The sequence below is a fragment of the Cheilinus undulatus genome, linkage group 3 (genome assembly GCF_018320785.1).
Source record: "Cheilinus undulatus linkage group 3, ASM1832078v1, whole genome shotgun sequence".
NCBI classification, from domain to species: Eukaryota; Metazoa; Chordata; class Actinopteri; order Labriformes; family Labridae; genus Cheilinus; species Cheilinus undulatus.
The window spans coordinates 5,644,143-5,656,757 of NC_054867.1; the positions used below are offsets into that span (position 1 = coordinate 5,644,143).

At 40.5% G+C, this 12,615-nt stretch overlaps 1 protein-coding gene across 2 annotated transcripts in view; it reads right to left on the reverse strand.

The window, feature by feature from the left end:
• klhdc8a (kelch domain containing 8A) overlaps window positions 1-12,615 on the reverse strand; it is a 100,892-nt gene that overhangs the window by 70,750 nt on the left and 17,527 nt on the right. The window lies entirely within an intron of this gene.

Here is a 12,615-nt window from a genome sequence, read left to right on the forward strand (position 1 = left end):
TGTATACTGTATGAGCCATGTCTACAGTTCCTTAGCAATACCTCTGCAGTTTTCCTTCACCATGTAGACATACAGCTGCAGCAGGGACATATTCAGGCAGATCACCAGCTGTGCTCTTATCCTCCTAATTCCTCTCCTTCCAACTGAATCACTGCTGCAAAAGTCCTGCTAGTGGTCGGCTCAAAGATTAGCTGAAGCACCAGGTAACCTGGCTGCCATGCTCCAGCCGATCTGATGGACAGGGCAGGATTAGGAGAAAATGCTGCCTGGACAGAGCAGGGCAGAATGCTAAAATCTGAGGGTTTGCGAGTGCTCAACCAGGACTCTTCTCTGAGACTGAGCTGACCTCTAGATCAATAAGCCAGAGGGGGAGATGGCATCCTTTAGCCTCCAGAGAGTAAGAGCCAATGCTGCTCTCTGGGCTAATCTTATCTCTATTCTGTTCACACATGAACACACTGTGTGCTATCACACTCAGCAGTCAAGAGTCTCTATGGTGAGATGTAACAATGCAGCATAATAATGTTGACAAAATTACCTGCTGCTGTCGCCATACAGCGTCTTTTTAAATCTGCTTCTGCTGCTGGCCACCTCACTGTGAATGTTGTCATTTACATATTTTACACAAGATTGAAATGGCAAAATGTTCCAGACCAGCTGTTCATGCATCCATGTTGGTGCTGATGAAGTGAATTAGCAGGCTGAATCTGGCAGCACAGGGTCCAGGTCCTGTAATGAGAGAGCTGAGATGAAATCAGTTGTGGCTGATTGTTGGCCGAGGCTGTTGTGGAGCAGTTGGTGTTTCTCTTATCTGCCTTTAAAAGGCAAACAACTCACTCTGTTTCCCCCCCGCCCCCGGCTTGGCATAGCTGTCCCCGAGTGTTTTTTATGTGTATTTTATTTGTGTGTATATGTGCATGTGTCTGCGTTCAGCTGACAGATGCTGTAAAAGTAAGCAGACTGTCACCGTGGCAACTCAAGTGTGCATCAAGAGGAAACAATGGAGGACCTATTTCTTTCTACCTCTCTGTTTTTATGTCATTCTGTCTATCAGCCCTTAAAAGCAGAGTTCCACTGGGGTGCACACAAAAGAGAAAGAAAAGGACTGAAGAAAAGTACAGATAGCTTAAGTTTGCCTGAAGTATCATATAAACATTTAAGACCATGTCTTAAAATTAAGGATGTTCCAAGCCATCTACTTCCCCATTAAAGCCCATTTAAAATGTGTTTAACCGACTAGTCTGGAGAGGAGAAAATACTTGGAAAAACAGTCACATTCCTCACAGGGTCGTTGTGTCAGTGGGTATAAAGTAAACCTGATATAATGTGCGGAGCATGGCTAACATTAGCACCTGCCCTCGCTCCCCTTTGCAGATGAGTATCATGCTTTAACACTTTTCAGGAGTTTAATCCTCGACAGCCTACATACCACTTTACTTCCATTTTCTTTTAAAACTGTCATACAGTGCTAACTAGTGTGCTAAAAGCTAACTGCTAAGCTTCCCATATTTACTTCCAGTGAAGTGCCAGGGGAAATCAACCATTAACTGAGGAAACAGCAGCCTCTAGTGGTAGGAGGTTCATCACAGTTCAAAAAAGCATTATAGAAACTAGAAAAGCACTCAGAGAGTGCAGACCTCCGCCATGGCAGAAAGTCATGGCAGAGAGTGAATACTCCTCTATTCCTCCCAGCATTGTGAGTATTCTCGCTACAATTCGCTGTCTTTCTCTCTGTTATGCTCCAATTCATCTCCTCGACCGGGTGTGTGTCTTACAAAGTCTACACACTCCAAAACTTTGAAAAAGTCACTCATGTCTGCCATCTCCTGGTATAAAGTGGTAACAACGCAGACCTATCTCCCAATAGTACAGAGTCTTTAAAAAATTCCTGGATCCAGACGGTGATCCGGATCCGTCCGGATCCGTTCATGACTTTTTGAGTTATGTTGCTAACACATCCCTACTTAAAATATTCAAAGAATGCAAACTTTGCATGTTACTCTGAATACCGAGCAGAGATAAGAGAGCCGTGTTTGGGACCTGTACCCAAGTTACACTTAAGCCTGATTTATTCTTCTGTGTCGCATTGATGGTGTAGCTACACATAGCCCTCTGAGTTGACGTGGACCCCTACGCCATAGCCTGATGTGCACCTCTAAAAAAATCCTCTCAAGTCATGGCAACACGGACCGCAAGGGCTGTGACTGGTCCTCTCAAAACGTAATTTCTGGCAGTTCTCAGCCTTGACTTGTTTAGTGGTTGTACAGACCAACTCCGCAAATGTCTTCCCTGTTGCCTGTGCTTCAACATTTGCAACAAAAGAATTTGTTCATCAATATCAATGAGCTCCAACTCCAAACACACCAGCTCCACCTCAGTCGCCATTGTTTACTGTGACTGGAAGATAAACATGGATTCGGATGTGGCCCCTCTGAAACCATACACACACACAGCCACAGAACTTCGAATGGTCAACGACGGCGTCGCCTCAATGGCGTGCCTACAGACTCAACTGGGACCTGAGGTTTGGGACTTGTGCCCGATCTTTTTTTGTATTTAATCATCAGTGCTAGCTAAATGTCTTTTTCCCAGATTAAGTGAAAAAATCGATTCTTAGATGCATCAGGATTTGGAGGTGGACAAGTCTGAATCAATAAATGTCCAGTAATCTATTATGTAAATATTAATACTGTGGAAAACCTCAATGAAAAGGCAGAACAGCAAGATTTGGATTCCAGTTGTTCATCCGTGAAAATTGACATTTTTATGTTTGTAATTTCAGATATTTAACAAGGAAAGGATGCTGCTACCTTTGGTTCAGTGCAGTTATAACTTTCCAGCTGAAAGACATCTCCCATCAGTGGGAATTTAATTTATCTCTTTTATTCTAAACACAATTGAAATTTTTATTTTTTTAGGCCTGTTTATATGACCTTTAGGATCTTTAACCTTTGGAAGATGGAGGGTAAAAAGTCAGCCTCTGCAGTAAATTCTGATTAATGATTGCTTTTATAATATGAAGCACATTTATATTCATCCATATTGTACGTTTGGTTGTTTAAATAAAGGACCAATACAGAGTTTCCCACAGGAGACTATGGCGGGGAACCCAGAGTTTTCTAGAGGGGCGCATGCTCCTCCGGGAGAAAAATGTGTAAATTCTTAAGTTAAATACATGAATCCTGTAAATCTATAAAATGTTGCTCTTCTTAAGCAATTTTGTGGTTTAGTAGTACTTGAACCAGAGATGAACCCATTCCAGTTTGATTGACCAACTATAGTTTTCAACAGTTTCCAGCCCCCTGTGTGTCAGATGGAGACAAAAAGCGTGTGTATATACAGAGGCAGCACACTTTCAGTATTAACTGATGAGGAGGAAGTGTAGGAAAGCTCTGGGTTTATCTGTGAATGATGCAAAGTCTCCTCTAGTTTTTGTGTCCTTAGCTCACACAAAGAGCACAGCATCTGTCTGCACTGTCAAACCAGAGCTGTCTGCTGCATGCACAACATGAAACCTCTCACTTACGTGGCTCATGGAAATGTAACCTGTTTGGCAGGGGAAATGAGAACACAGTGGAGCCATAATCTAGGTAACTAATGGGAAACAATATGAGTCTGTTTGTAACATTTGTGTCCATTACAGACTGTACAGGTTTTTATTGCCAAAGTTAAAGGGTCTGTTTGAAAAGTCCATTTTGCTTAGGAAGGTTCCTAACTGAGTGAAACAACCTGGAAGTATTTCAGTGTCGGCCATGATAAGGACTGTTTGAATTCTCCAGCTGAAAAGGAAAGGAGCTTCATTATTTACTTTATTATCTCCTTTAGCCTTGGAAACACTGGACCATCCTTTACCAAAGGAGAGATAAAAAGATGACCCACAATGCTTTGCGTAAACTTCATTTAAAGTGACGCACCTGTTGACCGCTCATCAGAACAAGTGAATAACTTGACTGTAACTACTCGCCCCGATTTAAACCGTAAAATTTAGTCAAACTTATAATCCATGTGATAAATGGAAGGCAGTAGGGAACAGAGAAATATTACAGACATGAAATCTTTGTCATTCAACTTATGATAACAATTTCATTTCTTCTCATTTCCGTTTTGTCCAAATAGTAAACCGATCAGTCAGTATTTTAAACTGTATTTGTTTTGCAGTTTTGAAATATTACAGTAAATGTGGTAAGTTTGTAAATCACAATTAATTAAAGCGATAAAGTCGGCATGTTGCCATATTGTGAATATTATATCTTTCATCATAATTACGCAGGGAAGACGCGGTTTATAGAGCTTTTCACAGAACGAGCTGAAAGGAAGACAGAACCAGAGTAGACTCTGTAATACAATTAACAGAGACAAGAGAATTAAAGAAAATGGATAGGTAGGGAATAAAGCGAAACTATTTAATATCGTTGTGAAATAAAAGGACTTGAATATTATTCATCTAGTCGTATTGACTAAGCAGAGAGTTCAGATTAAGAGAAAAGTTTCTGCTGTTCTGGACGTTCACAGTCACAGTTCCTCTTCCTGAAGAGACTTTAGGGTATAAAAATCTTAATTGAGCTCATATCTCTGATGTTTTAGTGTTTCATTCGCAGCACATAACAACACAGAGAACGCACCAATTGGTAGATGTGAATTTTGTAGTCCATCAACGTTAAATTGTAGTTTTTACACAAATAACACACGTCACATGTGGGAAAGTGCAGTCAGATTCCTTAATCACCACAGTTCTCCTTTTCTGTCCTCTTACTCCCACCTTTCCTTAACCCTGTCACGTTTTTTGTCGGGGTTAAGGAAAAGTGAATAGGAAAGGACTTAGGAGGTAATCTTTTGGACTTTTCGAACGGACCCAAAGTGTCATTTAGTAGATGCTTTAGTCCAAAGGGATGTACATCTGAGAGTAAGCACAACACAACCACGGATCTATCCAGGAGGAAACAACATGAGTAAATGCCACAGGGTGCTTTAAGTCGGATTGGACACAGATACAGCTATGTAGTGCTAGAAGCAATGAGCATGGTGTACAGAAGCAGAGCTGGGTGATATAGCCTAAAATTTATATCCCAATATATTTTTGCTGTATCCCGATGCACGATATATATCGCAATACTTTGAAATGTCCTCTAAGTGGCTGTATAATGTTTAATTCAGCTCCAAATGACACAAGTTTGGGGATTAAAATAGTCTGTTCTATCTATTGGATTTTTAATAAAAATTATATGCAGAAAGAGCAGTAGTAGCTCAGTCTGGAAGGGCTTGGGCTGGGAATCGGAGGGTTGCCGGTTCAAGTCCCGCCCAGACCATATCTGGACTTTAACCTGGTAGCTGGAGAAGTGCCAGGTCACTTCCTGAGCACTGCTGAAGTGCCCTCGAGCAAGGCACTGAACCCGGCACAGCAGCGCTCCAACGAGGGCAGCAACACTCTAGCATCTCTACATTAGTGCACGTCCATGGGGATCCTCTTTGTGCATGTGTATTTGCATGTAATTCAGCCTATATTTGTGTAGCATGTATAACAATAGAGTGTAAACTGTGAATTTCCCTTCAGGGGTTAATAAAGTATGGCTCATGAAAATCAATATAAAGTCAAATTTATCACACTGTTTTACTTGAAAAGGACTTCATTCAAACTTTTACTAATAAATCAAACATACATAAATTGTGAAATACTCTGTCTTTTACAGTGTATGGAAAGTCCTGAAATGTTTTCTGTGTTAGCATGTATAATTATGATAATAAAATGATTATTTTCCTCATTAAGGGTGAAGCAAACCTACAAAAAACTCACCAATCCTGCATGCAGCCGACGGCCAAAACCCTGCAGTCTAGTCCACCATTCAGGCTCACAGCTGTAATTATATTAGTCCATTATCTGTGCTGATGAAAGCTGGACCAGTTTCTGACAAGTTCAAAACATGGGAGCGTCTTTAGAGCTTATTTTAGCAGCTCTCCTGTGTGATCATGAGAGGAAAAAAAGCTTGTTTAGAGATAGGTACTTTTTAACTCTGTGTTGTTGGTGTTTTGAACTGTTAGGCTGAGAAAAGGTTCCGTAGTTGAAGAGGATGACGTTTGTCCGCTGCTGGGCCGTCTTCTCTCTGATATGTACGATTCTGGCAGGGAGTTTTAGCACATTGCTCGTGCCCAGGCAAATCACGTATTCTGGGTTGAGTGTCTTTTTTAAATCCTGGCTTTTTAACGACACTGGGCTCATGTCTTTTGCGTCATGTTGTGTTACTGCCACGGAGTCACAGAGTCATCTTGTGGTGTATATTTTAACAAATACCGTGTGAGTTCGACCTCTTCCTTTTTAAAGCTGAAGCCCTGGCAGATAACAGACCCAGCGCTGTTTCTCGTTGTCCATCTCTGAACCCAGATAACTAGCCGCTAACTCGCCACGCTGCTCTGTTTACCCATAGTATTTACCTCCTCTCTCCTCCACTGATACAAAAACGTACATGTGCAGAGGAGGGTTTTCTGGATGGGTGAGGGAGTGAACTCTCTGCTGTGAGAGATGCGTTCAGGAACAATGGGAGAAGCGAAACTTCAGTGAGAAATGCACGCTGACAGCTCAAAACTTCCACATAGTTTACACTTGGATGTTTGCGATATAGTCATTTTATACATTGTGCATGGCAAAAGCTGCGATACATCGAGTATACTAGATATATCGCCCACCCCATATAGAAGCACTTATTTTCGGTTTGTTTTTTCCTCTAATACTATAAACATCAGCAAGGAAAAAACAAGCCATGCATGTAAGACCTCTTATCATTATCCATTATGTTGTCTTTACTAAAATATACTGCACCAAATGACCAAGTGCTGGGTCATTCACAATGACCTGGGCTTAAAACAATCAGAAGTATAGTGGGACAGTCCACCCCAGCTGCATTTGTGAAGCTCATTCTAGCACTGGGGACAACAGAGGAGAAGGAGAGACGATGTAACAATGCTACCTCGTTATCAGGTTACCATTATTCTGCTGTATTTATGACATGTAGACATACAGCATGTCTGCTAATGCCACTAGACTAGGACTTGAACCTGCCCTAAAAGACTTGAGACTTTGGGTGTGCGATAGTGATGGGTCATTCGTGACCAAACTGGTTCAAAGAGCCGTAGATGCTTAAATCCGGATACCATCTGAGAGCCATATTATCTCATTATTACTGGTGCTTTTATCATTTTTATGTTGTGTATTATGTGACTGACTTGTAGGGATGATCTTTTCTCCACTCATACAGCTGTAATTTTATATAAGTATCCAGTTCATATGTGATGTTTATGACAGGGTTACATTTGCTTTGTTAATACACCAGTAAGATCTATCACCAGTAAGAATGACAGAAGGAGCTAAACTAAACAACCCAAAATGGGAAAACTTTCTGTGATACATGTCATGCAGTGAAGAGGTGGCCTTACTTCATTTTAATTTAATCTTGATTTTTATTCATTACAAGGTCTTAAAATTGTTAGTTTAGAGTCATACGTGCCTGCTGCACTCTGAAGGAAAGAGAGGGATGCAGGATCAGTTTGAGTTTCATGCATGTTTTATGTGAATCATGCATGAAAATTTAATGATTCTGATGTCTAAAACATTTTAAAACATGTCCAGACCTCGCGGACATCACTGCCTCTCTCTAGAAAAAGACTCTGGTATTACACAGTTTCCCGACAGGTGAAGCCTTCTGTGGAGAGGTGGATGCTTGTGAATAACTTTGTAAAACACTCAGAGAGCAGAATAATATCAGCTATAACATTTAAAACAACAAGATTAGATCTTCCTCTGCCATGCTCTCTGTGATACATGGTGATGAAGGCTGCTGCGCTGACTGGGCTGTCTCTGTCTCTCACATGTGACTCTCAGGATGCTGTCTTTCTAGATTGTCATAAAAAGCTGAAAAAGATTGTGCAAATGTTTGATCCTTGCACCCTGACAATATAGAAACATCTGAAGCAGCTCTATATGGGCCTGTTAGAGTTAAATTAAAGGGTGTTATCTTAAGTTTCAGTTTCATTTTCAGCCATTAATCCCTGCTCCACCAAAGCAGATGTGGAGGAGTTAGTGAATGTAGAGCTAGTCAAGTAGGATGCGATTCTCCAGATTTCCCAGTTTTAGAAAATGGCAGATACATTTTGTTTCCCCCTCACAATCTAAGATTGTCCTATCGAGCACACTTCTTGAGACTTAACTTGTACTTTTCCTCAAAGACTTCAGACTTTAACTTGCAAAAAAGTGACTAGTGCCCATCTCTGGGAACCAGGCCCATCCACAGAATTGGCTGGGACGGGCCTTCAATGTTTGTGTGCCAGATCAGTAGCATTGGTGCTAGCATCCTGGCTAACAGTTACTTCATTTTGGAGCTGAAAAATATGTCATTTAACCCAGCCAATTTTTGCTACTTTTAACCCTTTTCACTACTCTCGCCACCAATTTTTGCTTTTTTGTCCCTTTTAACCCATTTCTGCCACTTTTAACTTCTTTTCAGCAGTTTCACCACTTATTTTGCCACCTTTAGCCATTTGTCGCTACTTTATGCAACTTTTACCCCATTTTTGCGGCATTTTTAAACTGCTTTTCACCATTTTTGCCACTTTATGCTTTCTCTGCCCATATTTGCTGCTTTACCCCATTTTTGCCACTTTTTAACCTCTTTTCAGCAGTTTTACCACCTATTTTTGCCACTTTAAGCCAATTTTTTGCTACTTTGCCACTTTTACCCTTTTTTTGCTCCCATTTTTAACTGCTCTTCATCATTTTTGCCACTTTTTCCTGTCTTAACCTATATTTGCTGCTTTATCCCTTTTTTCCACTTTCAACCATCTTTGTCACTCTGCAACTTCATTTCACTACTTATTGCTGCAAATTTTTGCTACTTTTTCACCGCTTGTCACCATTTGCTCTAAACCATTTCCATGCTACTCTTAACCCATTACTTCCACGCTTAACCCAGTTGTGCATTTATTCTGCAATAATTTAATTATTTTCCCCTTAAAGTCATTTCAGTTCCTTCTACTCTATTCTTGACGGTAATGAGCATCATGACTAAACTATGAAGTCTGACATTAGTTTCCTAACATTTTAGTTTAATATGCCCATCCACAGTGTTACCACTACCAGAAAAGCTACAGTATATTGCCAAAAGTATTCGCTCACCTGCCTTTACTCACATATGAACTTAAGTGACATCCCATCTTAATCCATAGGGTTTAATATGACGTCAGTTCACCCTTTGCAGCTATAACAGCTTCAACTCTTCTGGGAAGGCTTTCTACAAGGTTTAGGTGCAATTATGGGAATTTTTTAACATCTTCCAGATGTGCATTTGTGAGGTCACAGAGAAGGCCTGGCTCTCAGTCTCTGCTCTAATTCATCCCAAAGGTGTTCTATCAGGTTGAGGTCAGGACTCTGTGCAAGCCAGTCAAGTTCATCCACACCAAACTCTCTCATCCATGTCTTTATGGACCTTGCTTTGTGCACTGCTGCACAGTCATGTTGGAACAGGAAGGGGCCATCCCCAAACTGCTCCCACAAAGTTGGGAGCATGGAATTGTCCAAAATCTCTTGGTATGCTGAAGCATTCAGAGTTCCTTTCACTGGAACTAAGGGGCCAAGCCCAGCTCCTGAAAAACAAGCCCACACCATAATCCCCCCTCCACCAAACTTTACGATGGCACAATGCAGTCAGACAAGTACCATTTCCTGGCAACCACCAAACCCAGACTCGTCCATCAGATTGCCAGAGAATGTGTCTCTATTGCTCTAGAGTCTATTGCTCTAGAGTGCTTTACACCACTGCATCTGACACTTCGCATTGCACTTGGTGATGTATGGCTTGGATGCAGCTGCTCAACCATGGAAACCCATTCCATGAAGCTCTCTACGCACTGTTCTTGAGCTAATCTGAAGGCCACATGAAGTTTGGAGGTCTGTAGCCATTGACTCTGCAGAAAGTTGGCGACCTCTGCGCACTATGCACCTCAGCATCCACTGACCCCGCTCCGTCATTTTACATGGCCTACCACTTCATGGCTGAGTTGCTGTTGTTCCCAATGGCTTCCACTTTGTTATAATACCACTGACAGCTGACTGTGGAATATTTAGGAGCAAGGAAATTTCACCACTGGACTTGCTGCCCAGCATCCTATCACAGTACCACGCTGGAATTCACTGAGCTCCTGAGAGTGACCCATTCTTTCACAAATGTTTGTAGAAACAGTCTGCATGCCTAGGTGCTTGATTTTATACACCTGTGGCCATGGAAGTGATTGGGACACCTGATTTCAATTATTTCAGTTGGTGAGTGAATACTTTTGGCAGTATAGTGTATTTTTCTCTGAGGAAATGGGTTTATATTTTGAAAATGCTATATTGTACCAAAATGTGTTACTTTGATAAGAGTGGCTTTTATTTAAGTAAGAAAAATAAAATATATGGTAATCATAGATTAACTTTACAGTAGATCATGAACCCACACGAGCCCCCAGTTTGGGCTGGCCCCCAGAAAGCTCTCCCCTTTACCCCCTCTTATGGGCGGCCTTGCTGGTAACCAGTATACCTAAGGTCATAGAGCTGGATTCATTTGTTGATTACTGCCTTTCAGTGTTTTTCTTTTGGGAAAGTTTAGTTTAAATTTGCATATTATCCATACTTATATCTTTTCTATCCCAGAATGATATAATCAAGATGATCACTGGAATACCAGGCTGCTTTTGCAGTTTTCACTTCTTTCTTTGCTTCTTGCATTGCCATGGATCTCTTGCTATGCAGACCAGGTACCATTTTTTCATTCAGACAGGGACATGAGACTAAATAGCATCCTGATTCACACAGACTGCCTCCGTCTGTGGGTGAAGGTGACTGTGACTGTGATTAACCTGGGTATTGATGCATTCATTGTCAGAGCAAGTGGGTTCAGTTAAACTCTGCACCTGCAATAATGGTGTTAGCACTCTGGAGCCGACACAGCTCAATCCCCAGATTAGTCTATATTTGGTTATTGCAACACACGAAGGATGATAGACTGCAGACAACCATATGAGAGCACAAGGGACCAAGTGAAGACCCCCGTTCACAACATCCCCACAGTGAGGGGGATAAATGCTGCAGGGCAACCTTGAGGATGATCACAGTGCTACTGACACTTTGGGCTCTTTTATGCAGCAAAAATTAAGATCTCTGATTTAGTTTTCATAGAAGACTTAATTTAATGTTGAATTCACTTCATGCCACCTGGAATTTTAGCCAATCCTTTCCATCTGCTGCTAGCTTGTGTCAAAAATTTCTCTATTTCTGGATACTGAAACAAATTAGTTGTTCTGCTGCTTTAACCTGGCACATTTTTAGACAATCTTCACAGAGGATTGTGGTTTACTTGAGGCAAGATGGTGCAAAACCAACTGCCAGACAGTGAAGAAGTGTTATAAAAGAACTCAACACACCAGGAGCAGAGGTAAGCTGTGGCGCTGCCATCCCTTAATTACCCAAGTAAAGCTGAAAATCTATTTTAATTTTTAAACACTGTCTGCAACCATAAATTAGTATTGATTGATAAATTGATTTATTGCTCAAGACAGTTTCAAATCATTTGGGAACGCCAAGGCATCAGGAGAGAGCACGTGAAATGAATGAGTCAAGATCTTCAGTGTGGTTCAGCTTTTTTATCAGGGAGAGTTTTGTTTTTTTAATCCAACACACCTTTGATCAGAGAGAGCGAATATCACCTTATAGTCTGTAAGATTTTTTTCTGGATCACAGAAGAAACCCAGTGTTTAAGAAGCCCTGGTTCTGTAAATGGACAACAAAATGTCCCAGCATGAGCAAATAGAAAAGGCAGCCTGTATGTAGTCCAACAAAGAAGAAGCTCAAGATTAAGCTACAGGTCTGGTTTAAAGAAATTTTCCTAGTGATGCTCATCAATGGCAGTCAAAGCATTTAATTTTTTTATTTGGCTGTTGGGTATCAATATAGAAAATGTGCAAATACATATCATAGACAAGAGAGGAAAAAGAAATGGAGAGGATCAAACTTTAAATATAAGAGCAATGCTTCCACTAAATCACACCCCTGTAAATGTCACCTTGTAGATTTTTCTTAAACTCAAAGGATTAAATTAGTGATGCACAATAAGTATTTTTTTTAACTGATACTAATAACGGATAATTTCCTACTCCTGAAGAACCGATCATTTTTTTTAAATTGTTGATTTAACAAAATAAGTTTATTTGATATGTTTACGCACATTTGGGGATAAGAAGGGGGTTAATATGTAGTGAGCAACGTTATTTATAACTAATTCTAACTAATATCACTCATGTTTAAAAAAAAAAAACTATTCTGACTTTATAACTGCTATTATAGTTAACTTTTTTTAGTTAAACATTTGTGTATCAAAGTACAACATACACAAACAACTGACATAGTTTTTTCCCTTTTTCCCTTTAAATTAATTAAAGTATCTTAGCAAGTGGTCAAATCTGACATTTCAATAAACTAAACAAGAATTCAGCTGATTAATGCCAAATCAGACATAAAACCAAATGATAACAGGCTGTCATGTTTAACTAATGGAAATGCTTGGGTTTTGTTTTTTGCTGCTTAAGTCAGAATGA